Source organism: Choloepus didactylus, chromosome 8 (genome assembly GCF_015220235.1).
Source record: "Choloepus didactylus isolate mChoDid1 chromosome 8, mChoDid1.pri, whole genome shotgun sequence".
NCBI lineage: Eukaryota > Metazoa > Chordata > Mammalia > Pilosa > Megalonychidae > Choloepus > Choloepus didactylus.
The window spans coordinates 97,999,079-98,011,418 of NC_051314.1; the positions used below are offsets into that span (position 1 = coordinate 97,999,079).

At 38.2% G+C, this 12,340-nt stretch overlaps 1 protein-coding gene across 1 annotated transcript in view; it reads left to right on the forward strand.

Annotated features, from left to right (window-relative positions):
* The window catches only part of LOC119542850 (sucrase-isomaltase, intestinal-like), a 180,421-nt gene that overhangs the window by 70,850 nt on the left and 97,231 nt on the right, over nucleotides 1-12,340 (forward strand). The window lies entirely within an intron of this gene.

The window sequence follows — 12,340 nt, forward strand, 5'->3', positions numbered from 1 at the left end:
TCTTATATGTGGATGTTTTATTTTATCTGTCATAACCCTGAGGTCCATTTTGATTTTCCCATTTTTTTCCCCATTCTTTCTTCTGTTCTTTCATTTTCCATTTTGTCATACTCCAGGTCGCCGATTCATAGTTCAGCTTCCTCTAGTCTTGTACTATGAATATCTGGAATCTTTTTAATTTGGTCAACAGTTTCTTTTATTTCCATAAGACCATCTATTTTTTTTATTTACCCTTGCAATTTCTTCTTTATGCTCTTGTAGGCTCTTCTTCCTGTCTTTTATATTGTGTGCCATGCTCTTCTTCATGTCCTTTATATCCTGTGCCATGGTCTTGTTGTTCATCTTTAGTTCTTTGATTAATTGCTCCAAGTACTGTGTCTCCTCTGATCTTTTGATTTGGGTGCTTGGGTTTGGGTTATCCATATCGTCTGGTTTTTTCATATGTTTTAAAATTTTCTGTTGTTTTTGGCCTCTTGGCATTTGCTTAACTTGATAGGGTTCTGTTAGGATATAAATGCTAATTCAAAGGCTTCTCTCTAATTTGTCAGATCTATAGCTTGGTGGAGTACACTTTCTCTTACTAACCAGCAGGTGGCATCTGCGAGCCACCTATTCCCCTCAAGCAAGTTCTCCCCAACTTTGTCTTTGTGGTGTGTGGGGGTCTGATTCTTGTGGGGTCCAATTGGTGCACCAGTTTTGCATGTGTAGTTGGTGTTGCCTGCCCTGCATGTGGGGCATATGTCTGAGCAGTTAGGGAGCAAGGGTGGCTTTAATAATCAAACCTCCCAGGTGTTCCTGGAGATTTAAGGCTGTTCCAAGAATCTATACCTTCAGTTCGCTCTTGCCACAGATTGTCTCTGCCACTGACCCACAAGCCCTTGCTATTGGCGTGTGGTCCCTGGGATTTCTGTGTGGGTCCCTCTTCCAAGCCGTGCCCTTCTAGGGCCTCTGCTGAGGGAAGTCTGTGCTACGCCACAAGTGCGCGCCGACCCTCAAGGGAAGTTCTGGGCCACAGGGCTGTTTAGGGGCGTTCCCAGTCACTGAAAGGATGGCTGAATGGAGTGTGTTAATTTCCCCATTTTCACACCGCTGCACAATTAGCTGCGGGTGCACAAAAGGCTATTGTTCACGCCAGGTATTGTAGCGTGTGTGCGCATTGCTGGAAACACTTCCCATCACACTGGGTTTTTTGGCGCAGCTCCAGGCTGTGGCGTTGGCACCGGGCAGGAGCGTTTCGAGCCCGCCAGGAAGATGGGTATAAGGGGCGTGGTTTTTTTCCCCTTTTGGCTAACCTCTGCCCGCCTTGCTCTGAGACAATTAGCAGTGGGTGCGCAAAAGGCTATCGTCCACGCCAGATACTGAGACATACTCATAGGTTGTGGAGACACCGTTCCTGCTGTGCTTCCATGTGCAGTTCTCGCTGCTGTATCCTCAGCTGCTTTTGGGTTTTTAAAAAGAACTAGACCGACTCCAAACACAAACCCATGGTTTCCCCACACCGCAGTGTGGCTGCTGGATTCTCAACAGGCTTACTCACTTGCTTCAGAACACAGACTCCCGGTCCCTGTGGATTTAGCAGACCTTGTCCAGCTGGTGCATTGCTGGAACTGGTGTTCTGGATGACTTTTTGGCTTTTATCTAGTATTTTTCATGGAGATTTTTTTTGCCCTGTCTCTCCTAACCGCCATCTTCCGGAGGTCTGGATCCACAGTTTTTACTTACAGATTTTATGCTGTGATCTTGGGCATTCCTCCCAATTCAGGTTGGTGTATGATGAGTGGATGGTCACGTTTGTCCCCTGCAGTTATTCTGGCTTATTTACTAGTTGTTTCTGTTTTTTTTTTCAGTTATTCCAGGAGGACTACTTGGCTTCCACTCATCTCTGTGCACCCATGTTAGATCCTCGGTCCAAAGCTAAACTTTTAACCCTTTAGAAAAATGTCCAGACTGCCTGCTAGAGTCTGCTTTTTATAACCATGCAGTGTGAGTGTTACCTCAGTATTCCCTCTGGCTGAGGGGGCCTGTGGAGAGATATTTGCTCTGACATCCAGTGCTCCTTTGTTGTGGAACAGTTCATCAGTTTGCAGTAAATACATACTTTATCTCTTCACCCCGTTCTGATTAGACTACTTTGTAAGGCTTCCTCCAACAATGTGTGAGTTACTATGTACCAAAAGGGTAAATGGAAGGATTGAGCTTTCTATTAATCTATACTGAATACATTTTGTTGTACCTGGTGTTTTCTTCAAGTACCTAAAGAAAAATTATACTTTCTCAACTAGCACTTGGTGTTTGTTATTGGGAATAAGGAGGAATAAAGGACAGACTACTTGTTCTCAAAAGGGCTAAACAGGACAGCTGACAGAATGAAAGAAATTAGAAATGGAGGTGTCAAGTATGCAAAAAAGTTTTCGTTTTGACAGGAAGGATTAGATAGTACTTCGGGAACGAGTTGGTTGCAGTGAGGGCTTTTTATTTTGAGGGAAATAGATAACAAAGGCTCAGAAGAACAAGAACACCCTTGATATCTTCTGTTTATAAAAAGACTAGTATGCTGGGAAGTAAATGGAAGAATATGAAAATGGTTTTATATTTTCTATCAGAACATAGCTTATCTGAGAGAGAAATGTGGAAGTAGAGGCAGTGAGAGATCTCCCATTCTCTATTATCTTGTTTTCCTTGATCATTACCAACTCATCAAATACTGACCTCACAGTCTTTTTATGAATTAATTTTCCTCTCATAGAAGAAGTGCACATTAATCTTCCTCCCAGGGCACAGTATTCAACAAGTCTGCTTTTTTCTCCATTCCCACAAAGTTGTGCCTACTGTGTGAAGACATATTTTTAAAAAAGATATGCAGCAATTTTAGTTGTTTGTTAGTAACAAAGAAGCTCGCTACCTGTTTTACAGCATAAATATTGAAATAGATTATTTAGATGTATTAAAGAGAGAGGTTTTGTGATGAGGTGGGGATGTAGTAATGCTATTGATATTTCTTTTTAAATTTTAGGGAAATACTTCTCTTTTGAATTAGAAAAGATAACTTCTTAAAGTTTTTCTCGTATTAACAGCTTTTATAATAAATAGCTGTTTGAGCACAGTGACACCAAGTTGTAATAAGCTACAGTATTTGAGCATTAAAACATTGCATATTTAATGTCATGAAGAATGTGATTTGGGGCATTTGGGGTGTATTCAGCCAATATTAGTTGTAATATAAGAGATTAGAATCCCATCATCCATTGATTCATGCAAAAGATATTATCTTGCATAGAATCAACCAATTCTTTACTTTCTAAAAAGATAGTATTTACGTATAGAAGCCATATAAAATACTTAAGAAGAAAATAATCTGAAACTATTTTAATTACATTTTAAATTAAATTTAATTATTTATTTTAGTTCCATTTAACAATAAGAATGCTATATTTGAATATCATTTTAAAATTAAATCAACATTGTTGGCCTATTACTATTTTTCTTTTTTTCATTTAGACTCTAGTTTGTTAATGAATAAAGAAAAAGCTCTATGTTTTCATATTTTATGTAGATGATCTTTCTAAATGAGGAAGAGATTTTGCTTGTTTTATTCAGGAAGTTTTTCCTTCCCTTTGCCTTTTTTTTTTCTTTTCTAATGCAGTTTTATTGAGATATAGTCACACACCATACATTGCATCCAAAGTAAACGAACAGAGGCTCACAGTACCATGACATAATTGTGCATTCATCACCATAATCAAGTTTAGAACATTTTCATTACTCCAGGAAAAAAAAAGGAAAATAAAAGAGAAACCCAAAACATCGTGTTCTCGTTATCCCCCCATCATTGATCCCTAGCATTGGTGTGGTACATTTGTTACTGTTGAAGAAAGAATATTAAGATATTACTGTTAACTATAGTCCATAGTTTGCAATAGATGCATTTTCCACCATATACCACTCTCTTATTAACTCCTTGTAAAGTGTCGTACATTTATTCTAATTCATGAAAGAACTTTTTTATGTTTGTACTGTTAATCACAGTCATCGTCCGCTACAAGATTCACTGTGTTATACAGTCCAATGTTTTAACCTCTAGCTTTCCTTCTGGTAACATACACAACTCTAACCTTCCCCTATCCACCATGTTCACATGCAGTTCAGCACTGTTAATTATACTCACAATAATGTGCTACCATCACCTCTATCCATTTCCTCTCATTTCAATTCAACTTAGTTAAAAATTTTGCACATCTTGAGCAACAGTTCCCCATTCTCTAGCCTCATTCTCTCTCCTGGTAACCTATATTCTAGATTCTATGTCTATGAGTTTACATAGGATAATTAGTTCAAACCAGTGAGTTCATACAATATTTGTCCTTTTGTGCCTGGTTTGTATCACTCAACAAAATGTCCTCAAGTTTCATACATGTTGTTGCATGGTTCAGGACTTCATTCCTTCTTACTGCAGAATGATATTCCATCGTATGTATACACCACATTTTGTTTGTCTGTTCGTCAGTTGATGGACAGTTGGATTGTTTCCATCTATTGGCAATTGTGAATAATGCCACTGTGAACATTGTTGTGCGAATGTATGTTCTCCTGAGCTTTCAGTTCTTCTGGATATATACTGAGTAGCAGAATTGCCAGATCATAGGACAACTCTATACTTAGCTATCTGAGGAACCACCAAACCATCTTCCATAGCGGCTGTACCATTTTACATTTCCACCCAGAGTGAATGCATGTTCTTGTTTCTCCACATTCTCTGCAACACTTGTAGTTTACTGTTTGTTTAATAGTGGCATTTTTAATAGGTGTGAAATGATATCTCACTGTGGTATTTTGATTTGCATTTGCCTAATAGCTAGTGAAGGTGAGCATCTTTTCATATACGTTTTAGTCATCTGTATTTCTTCTTCAGAAAAATGTCTATTCATGTCTTTTGTCCATTTTTAAATTGGGTTGTTTGTCTTTTTATTGTTCAGTTGTAAGATTTCTTTATATATTCTGGATATCAAACTTTTATCAGATATGTGGTTTCCAAATATTTTTTCCCATTGAGTCAGCTTCCTTTTCACCCTTTTAACAAAGTCCTTGAAGCACAGAAGTATTCAATTTTGAGGAGGCCCCATTCATCTTTTTTTTTTCTTTCATTGCTTGTGCTTTGGGTGTAAGGTATAGGAAACTACCCCTGTCACTAGATTGTGAAGATGTTTCCCTACATTTTCTTTTGTCTCTAACATTTAGGTCTTTAATCAAATTTGAGTTAATTTTTGTATAGGAAATGTGATAGGGGTCCTCTTTCATTCTTTTGGATAAGGATACCCAATTCTCCTGGCACCATTTGTTGAAGAGACTTTTCTGTCCCAGTTGAGTGGACTTGGGAGCCTTGTCAAAAATGAATTGACCATAGACCTGAGGTCTATTTCTGAACTCTCTGTTATATTCCATGGATCAATAGATCTGTCTTATGCTAGTACCATGATGTTTTGACCATTGTGGCTCTATAATATGCTTTACAGTCAGGAAGTATGAGTCTTCCCAGTTTGTTCTTCTCTTCAAGATGTTTTTGGCTATTTAAGGCCCCTTTCCCTTCCAAATAAATTTTATAATTAGCTTTTCCATTTTGGCAAAGTAGGCTGTTGGAATTTTGATTGGTATTGCATTGAATCTCTAGATATTTGTGAAGAATTGATATCTTAACGACATTTAGCCTTACAATCCATGAACATGGAATGTCTTACCATTTGTTTAGGTCTTCGTTGATTTCTTTTATCAATGTTTTGTAGTTTTCTGTGTACTGGTCCTTTACATCCTTGTTAAATTTATCTTAGATATTTGATTCTCTTAGTTGCTATTGTGAATGGAATTTTTTTCTTGATTACTTCTTTGGATAGCTCATTACTAGTGTATAGAAACAATACTGATTTTTTGTATTTATCTTGTATCCCACCACTTTGCTGAACTTGTGTATTAACTCCAATAGCTTTGTCGTAGGCTTTTTGGGCTTTCTAAATATAGGATCAGGTCCTTTGCAAAGAGTGAACATTTTTCTTCTTCCGTTCTAATTCGGATGCCTTTTGTTTATTATTCTTGCCTAATTTCCCTAGGTAGAACTTCCAGCACAATGTTGAATAACAGTGGTGATAGTGGGCATCTTTTACTTGCTCCCAGTCTTAGAGGGAGAGCTTACAGTCTCTCACCATTGAGTACGATGTTAACTATGGGTTTTTCATACATGCCCTTTATCATGTTGAGGAAGTTTCTTTCTGTATCTATGTTTTGAAGTGTTTTTATCAAGAAAGGATGCTGGATTTTGTCAAATGCCTATTCTGTGGCTATCAAAATGAATATGTGTTTTCCCCCTTTCAATTTGTTAATGTGGTATATTAAATTAATTGATTTTCTTGTGTTGAACCATCCTTGCCTACTTGGGATTAAACCCACTTTGTCATGGTGTATAATTCTTTTAATGTTCTGTTGGATTTGATTTGCAAGAATTTTGTGAAGGATTTTTACATCTATAATCATTAGAGATATGGTCTGTAGTTTTCTTGTAGTATTTTATCAGGCTTTGGTATTAAGGTATGTTGGCTTCATAGAATGAGTTATGTAGTGTTCCGTCTTCTTCAATTTTTTCTAAGAGTTGGAGCAGAACTGGTATTAATTCTTCTTGGAATGCTTGGTAAAATCCACCTGTGAAACCATCTGGTCCTGGGCATTTTTTTTTGTTGGGAGGCTTTTTGATGATCAGTACAGTCTCTTTACTTGTGATTTGTTTGTTGTGGTCTTCTATTTCTTCTTGGGTCAGTGTAGCTTGTTCATGTGTTTCCAGGAAATTGTCCATTTCATCTAAGTTGTCTAGTTTATTGGTGTACAGTTGTCCCTGGTATCCTTTTTTGATCATTTTTATTTCTTTAGGGTTCCTGGTAATGATCCCCTCCCATTTGTGATGTTACTTATTTGCATCTTTTTTCTTTTTGTCTTTGTCAGTCTAGCTAATGGTTTGTCAATTTTATTGATCATCTCAAAGTACCAACTTTTGGGTTTAATGATTCTTTCTATTGAATTTTTTGTTCTCCATTTCATTTATTTCCACTCTAGTCTTGTTATTTATATCCTTCTGCTTGCTTTGGAATTAGTTTGCTGTTCTTTCTCTAATTTCTCCTGGGTTTCAGTTAAGTTATTTATTTTAGCTCTTTCCTCCTTTTAAAAGTAGGCATTTAGGGCTGTAAATTCACTCTCAGTTGCACCTTCTCTGCCTCCTATAAGTTTTGATATGTGATGTTCTCCTTTTCATTCATCCTGAGATATTTACTGATTTCTCTTGCAATTTCTTCTTTGATCCACTGATTGTTTAAGAGCGTATTGTTTAACCCCCATATATTTGTAAATTTTCCAGTTCTCTGTTACTGATTTCCAGCTTCCTTCCTTTATGATCAGAGAAAGTGCTTTGTATAATTTCACTCTTTTTAGATTTATTAAGCCCTGTTTTGTGCCCCAGCATGTAGTCTGTCCTGGAGAATGTTCCATGAACACTTGAGAAGAATATTTTTCCTGCTGTTTTGGGGTGCAGTGTTCTGTATATGTCTGTTAGGTCTAATTCATTTATCCTCTTATTTTGGTTCTCTGTTTCCTTTTTGATCCTCTGTTTAGGCATTTTATCTAATGACGAGAGTGGTGTGTTGAAGTCTCCCACTATTGTTGTAGAGACTTCTTTTACTTCTTTCAGTTTTGCCAGTGTTTGTCTCATGTCCTTTGGGGCAGCTTGATTAGGTGCATAGATGTTTATGATGTTATTTCTTTTTGGTGAATTGCCCTTTTTATTAATATGTAGTGTCCTTCTTTGTCTCATAACATTTTTGCACTTTGAAGTCTATTTGTCTGATATTTATTAGTGTAGCTTCCCCAGCAGTTTTTTGATTACTGCTTCTGTGGAATATCTTTTTCCATCCTCTCACTTTCAATATTTTTATCTTTGGGTCTAAAATGAGTTTCTTGAAAATTGCCTATACATGGATCATATTTTTAATCCATTCTGCTAATCTTTGTCTTTGGATTAGGAAGTTTAATCCATTAACAATCAATGTTATTCCTGTAAGAGCAGTACTTCTACCTTTTTATCCTTTGGCTTTTATTTTTCAGCTCTATTTTTATCTCTCTCTTTATTATTTTAGTTACCTTTACTGATAATCTTAGTTTTTAATGTTCTCTTCCAAGCCTCTTTCTCCTGTTTTATTTGTGTGTGTGTGTGTGTGTGTGTGTGTTTCAGTTGGCAGAACTCCCTTTAGTATTTCTTGTAGGTAAGACTCTTGTTAACAAACTCTCTCAGCTTCTGTTTATCTGCAAATATTTTAATTTTTCCTCACTTTTGAGGGACAGCTTTGCTGGATAATGAATTCTTGAATGGCAGTATTTCTCTTTCATTATCTTAAATGTATCATACCACTGCCTTCTCGCCTTCATGGTGTCTGATGAGAAGTCAGGCCTTAGCCTTATGTGGCTTCCCTGTATGTGGTGAATTGCTTTTCTCTTGCTACTTTCAGGGTTTTCTCCTTCTCTTTGGTATTTGACAGTCTGATTAGTATGTGTCTTGGAGTAGGTGTTTTCAGATTTATTTATTTGGAGTAAGTTGGACTTCTTTATTTTGCATATTTATATCTTTCATAAGGATTGGGAAAATTTCAGCTGTTATTTCCTCAAATGTTCTTTCTGGCCCTTTACCTTCTCTTCTCCTTTGGGGATACCTGTGATGCATATATTTGTGTGCTTCATGTTGTTAATCATTTCCCTGAGCCCCAGCTCAAATTTTTCAATTTTTTCTCCATTTGTTCTTTTATGTGTTTGAATTTGTTTGCTATCTTCTACCTTGCTGATCCTTTCTTCTTCCTCTTAAAATCTGCTGTTGAGTTTCTCTAGTTTATTTTTAATTTCATCTACAGTGTCTTTTATTTCATATAATCTGTTATTTTCCTACGTATTCCTTCAAATTCTTCTTTATGCTCTCCTAGTGTCTTCTTAATGTGCTTTAACTCTTTAACCATCTCATTGAAATTGTTTAGGAGATTTGTTTGAACATCTTTGATTAGTTGTTCCAAAGTCTCTATCTCCGCTGACTTTTTGAATGTTTGGCTTGACCATGTCTTCTTCTTTCTTAGAATGTCTTGTAATTTTTTGCTGGCATCTGGGCACCTGATTATCTTGATAAGATTATTTTGAAAGTTGGTTTCCCTCTCTTGTCTTTGATTTTGTGGTTGATTGGCTTCATGTTAAAGGTCTTCTTTGGCGCTTGGTTTGTTAGTATTTCCCAGCTTTAACTGGACCAGAGTCCATGCAGGGTTGCAGACCAGTTCCAAAGAGTCCTGGTGAGAGGGTCAGGAAAGTAGCTTCCCAAGACTGCGCTTTCCCAGCCTTCCCAGCAGATGCTGCTTTTTGGCATCCTATGCCCCACAGCCCTACAAAGGTAAGTTATTTTTTAGTTAGTTGTCCCCTCTGTTTCTGAAGCAGATGGAAATAATGGCACTGCAGTCCTGCAGGTGCCTCTTCAGAAAAGACTTAGGCTGTGGGATTCCATGGTCCAATTTTGCAAATTAACAGTTGGATGAGAACTGTGCCACATTCCCCTCTGTTCCTGGGTGGGAGGGCTTACCTGATTCTTCTAGTCTGCAGCAGCCAAGCAGACAAGGCCCAGGCCGACCAGAGGCTGTTGGCTTTGAGGATGGGAGATGAGCACTGAGAACTGTGGTGGACTTGAGTCCAACTGTGTGCAGAAGCAATGGCACAGCAGGCATCCCTGTCTCCTTCCTGGAAGGGATCATGGCTGCGGGACCCAGAGGGTCAATTTCACCAGCCAGCAGTTTGGTCACAACTGTACTGTGTTCCCCTCTTTTCCTGGTGGTTGGGCCTCCCTGTCTCTCCCAGACCACTGCAGTCAGCTGAGCAAGAACCAGGCCGACTGAAGCTGCCAGCCTCAGTGGTGGAGGATGAGCTCTGGGAGGCACCATAGAGTTCTGTCACTCACCACAATTTCTCTGTGTGTGGAAGTAATGGAGCCATGTGCATCCCAGGCTCCTGCATGGAAAGGTTCAAGGCTGCAGGACCCAGAGAGTCAACTTCACTGGCCAACAGTTCGATCAGGACTGTGCTGTGTTCCCCTGTTTTCCAGAGGGGAGGCCTCCCTGTCACTCTTAGTCCACACCAGCCAGCCAGGCAAGAACCAGGCCAACCTGAAGCTGCCAGCCCTGGGCAACAGGAGCCGTGGTCGAGTTCAGTCACTCACTGCAGTTTCTCATTGTAGTTTTTCTGTTTCCCCAGAATTGCTGCTTTGGCCAGTTTCTGCCTGTTCTCTAGGTGTTTTTGGTGAAGGAATGAGTTTTGCCTCTCTCTATTCCACCATCTTCCTGGAAGCCTCCTTCCTTCTTTCCTTCCTTCCTTCCTTCCTCCCTCCCTCCCTCCTTCCCTTCTTTCCTCCTTTCTTTTTATATATAATCAAATTTCATGAAGGTAAATGAGAAGTAGGAAAGAAAAATTGTAATATGGCTTATGGAAATCTCGAGAGATTTGCAGATATTCTGCAACAGTGCTAACCCATTGAGAACATTTGAAAATAATGAGAAACAGAAGAGAGAAGACTTATACAACTTGTGCCTATTACATCAGTTATTCCAGTGCCAGTGAGCTGTCAATAACAACTCACAAAATGCCACAAATTTATGGCAAACTTGCTATTTCAACCAACCAACATATGAATTCTATAGACTATGATTAAATTCTTTTTCTATTTAGGAAAAGAGGGCCATAAGTCTGCATTTCAGTTTTGTGTTTAGAATTTATGAGACAAATAGCGGGCTGTCTTTAGTACTGCTTTACTTAAATGAATAATACTTTAGATAATTCCAACAAAATCAGTTTCTTCCATAAACAATAGCATAGACTGCTTTTTGAAGTACCATGGATAGTATACTACTAAAGCTAACTGATGTCTTTACATAGAAAAGTCAAATCCAAAGGATTTTTTAAATGATATTTTTCTGAGAGATAAAGTGATCTGTAAGTTTTATGGCAAATTGAGCTAGAAATTAATTCCTTAGAAGTATAATGACTGTTCCTTAGAGGTAGGCACCAGTATGAGCATAACTGCTCTTAAAATGTTTGAATGTTTCTACAATCCTTGCTTGTTCTGAGCTAACCCATGCCTCCTTTGTTATTCTGTTGCTCCTCAGTCCCTCCAACAGGACCTCTCCACAATCCCTAAGTTCCAGTGAAGGACTGCATTTGTGGAGGCCTTCGGGTTTCTACTTCAGCCCATGGTCCATGTGGGTTCTGGTTGGTCAGCATGTGCTGTGATCATTTTTAATATTCTGAATATAACCTTTCAGTGCATCCTTTCTGAATGATTTCTTTGGAGCTCAAACTTGAGACATTTTTTAAAATACTAATTAATATTCTTATACAATCCTTGAGACAAATGCTTAAAATTCAAAACAAGAGCACATTTTCTTCTCATCAATATTCTTATATGATCTTTGAGGCAAATGATTATTTTTGATGTTAACAATTAATCATAAAGTATCATTTTAGTCTTTATTTCAGGTCTTTGGCTAAGTGAAATTTTTAATGACCTCTCAGGAAATTACATATTGAGGCTCTGATACTTGCTAGTGAGGAAAAAAAAAAAGTGAAAAAGAAAACTTGCTCTGAGGCTTCTGATACCTTGAAAAATTAAATGAGTTTTCTTGCTTATTAGGGTCTGAAAACCTTTATTCAACTAAGAACACAAGAATACAGTTAAGAAAAACTTTTTCCAATGGGACACCAAATTGATATAGACCATTACTCTTCACATACAGTACCTCAGTGGCTCATGATATTTTTGCCTGATCCTTCACTTCTCAGCCTGTAATGTGTCCCCTGTTCTGCTGCTGTATCAGTGGGAACTTATATTTCTACACATGCCCCATTGTGTTGTAACTATCTGTTTGTCCCTGCCTTTTACTCCTCTGGGCCTTTCTTCTGTGTCCAGGACTGTGCTTGGTACATAACAGGCACTTGGGAAGTGTTCCTTGAATGAGGGAGAGGGGAAATAAAGATGAAGATTAATACATCAGCAATTTCTGTGAAACATATTAAGTTTTGTTGCTTGGCTACAGTTACCTCAAGTGTATTATGGGGAACTCTCCTTTAGTAGTGAACATAGGAGCACCTACTTCTCCTATGGAATAGGGCCAGGAATTGAAGAGGAGTAGGGGGTGGACTGAGGCTATGGGCCCCTCCCACCACTGTGACTGCTGGTTCTGTCACCTCCTCCACCACTGCTCGCTCTCTTTCTCTTAAGTTATTTAACACTGGCTTC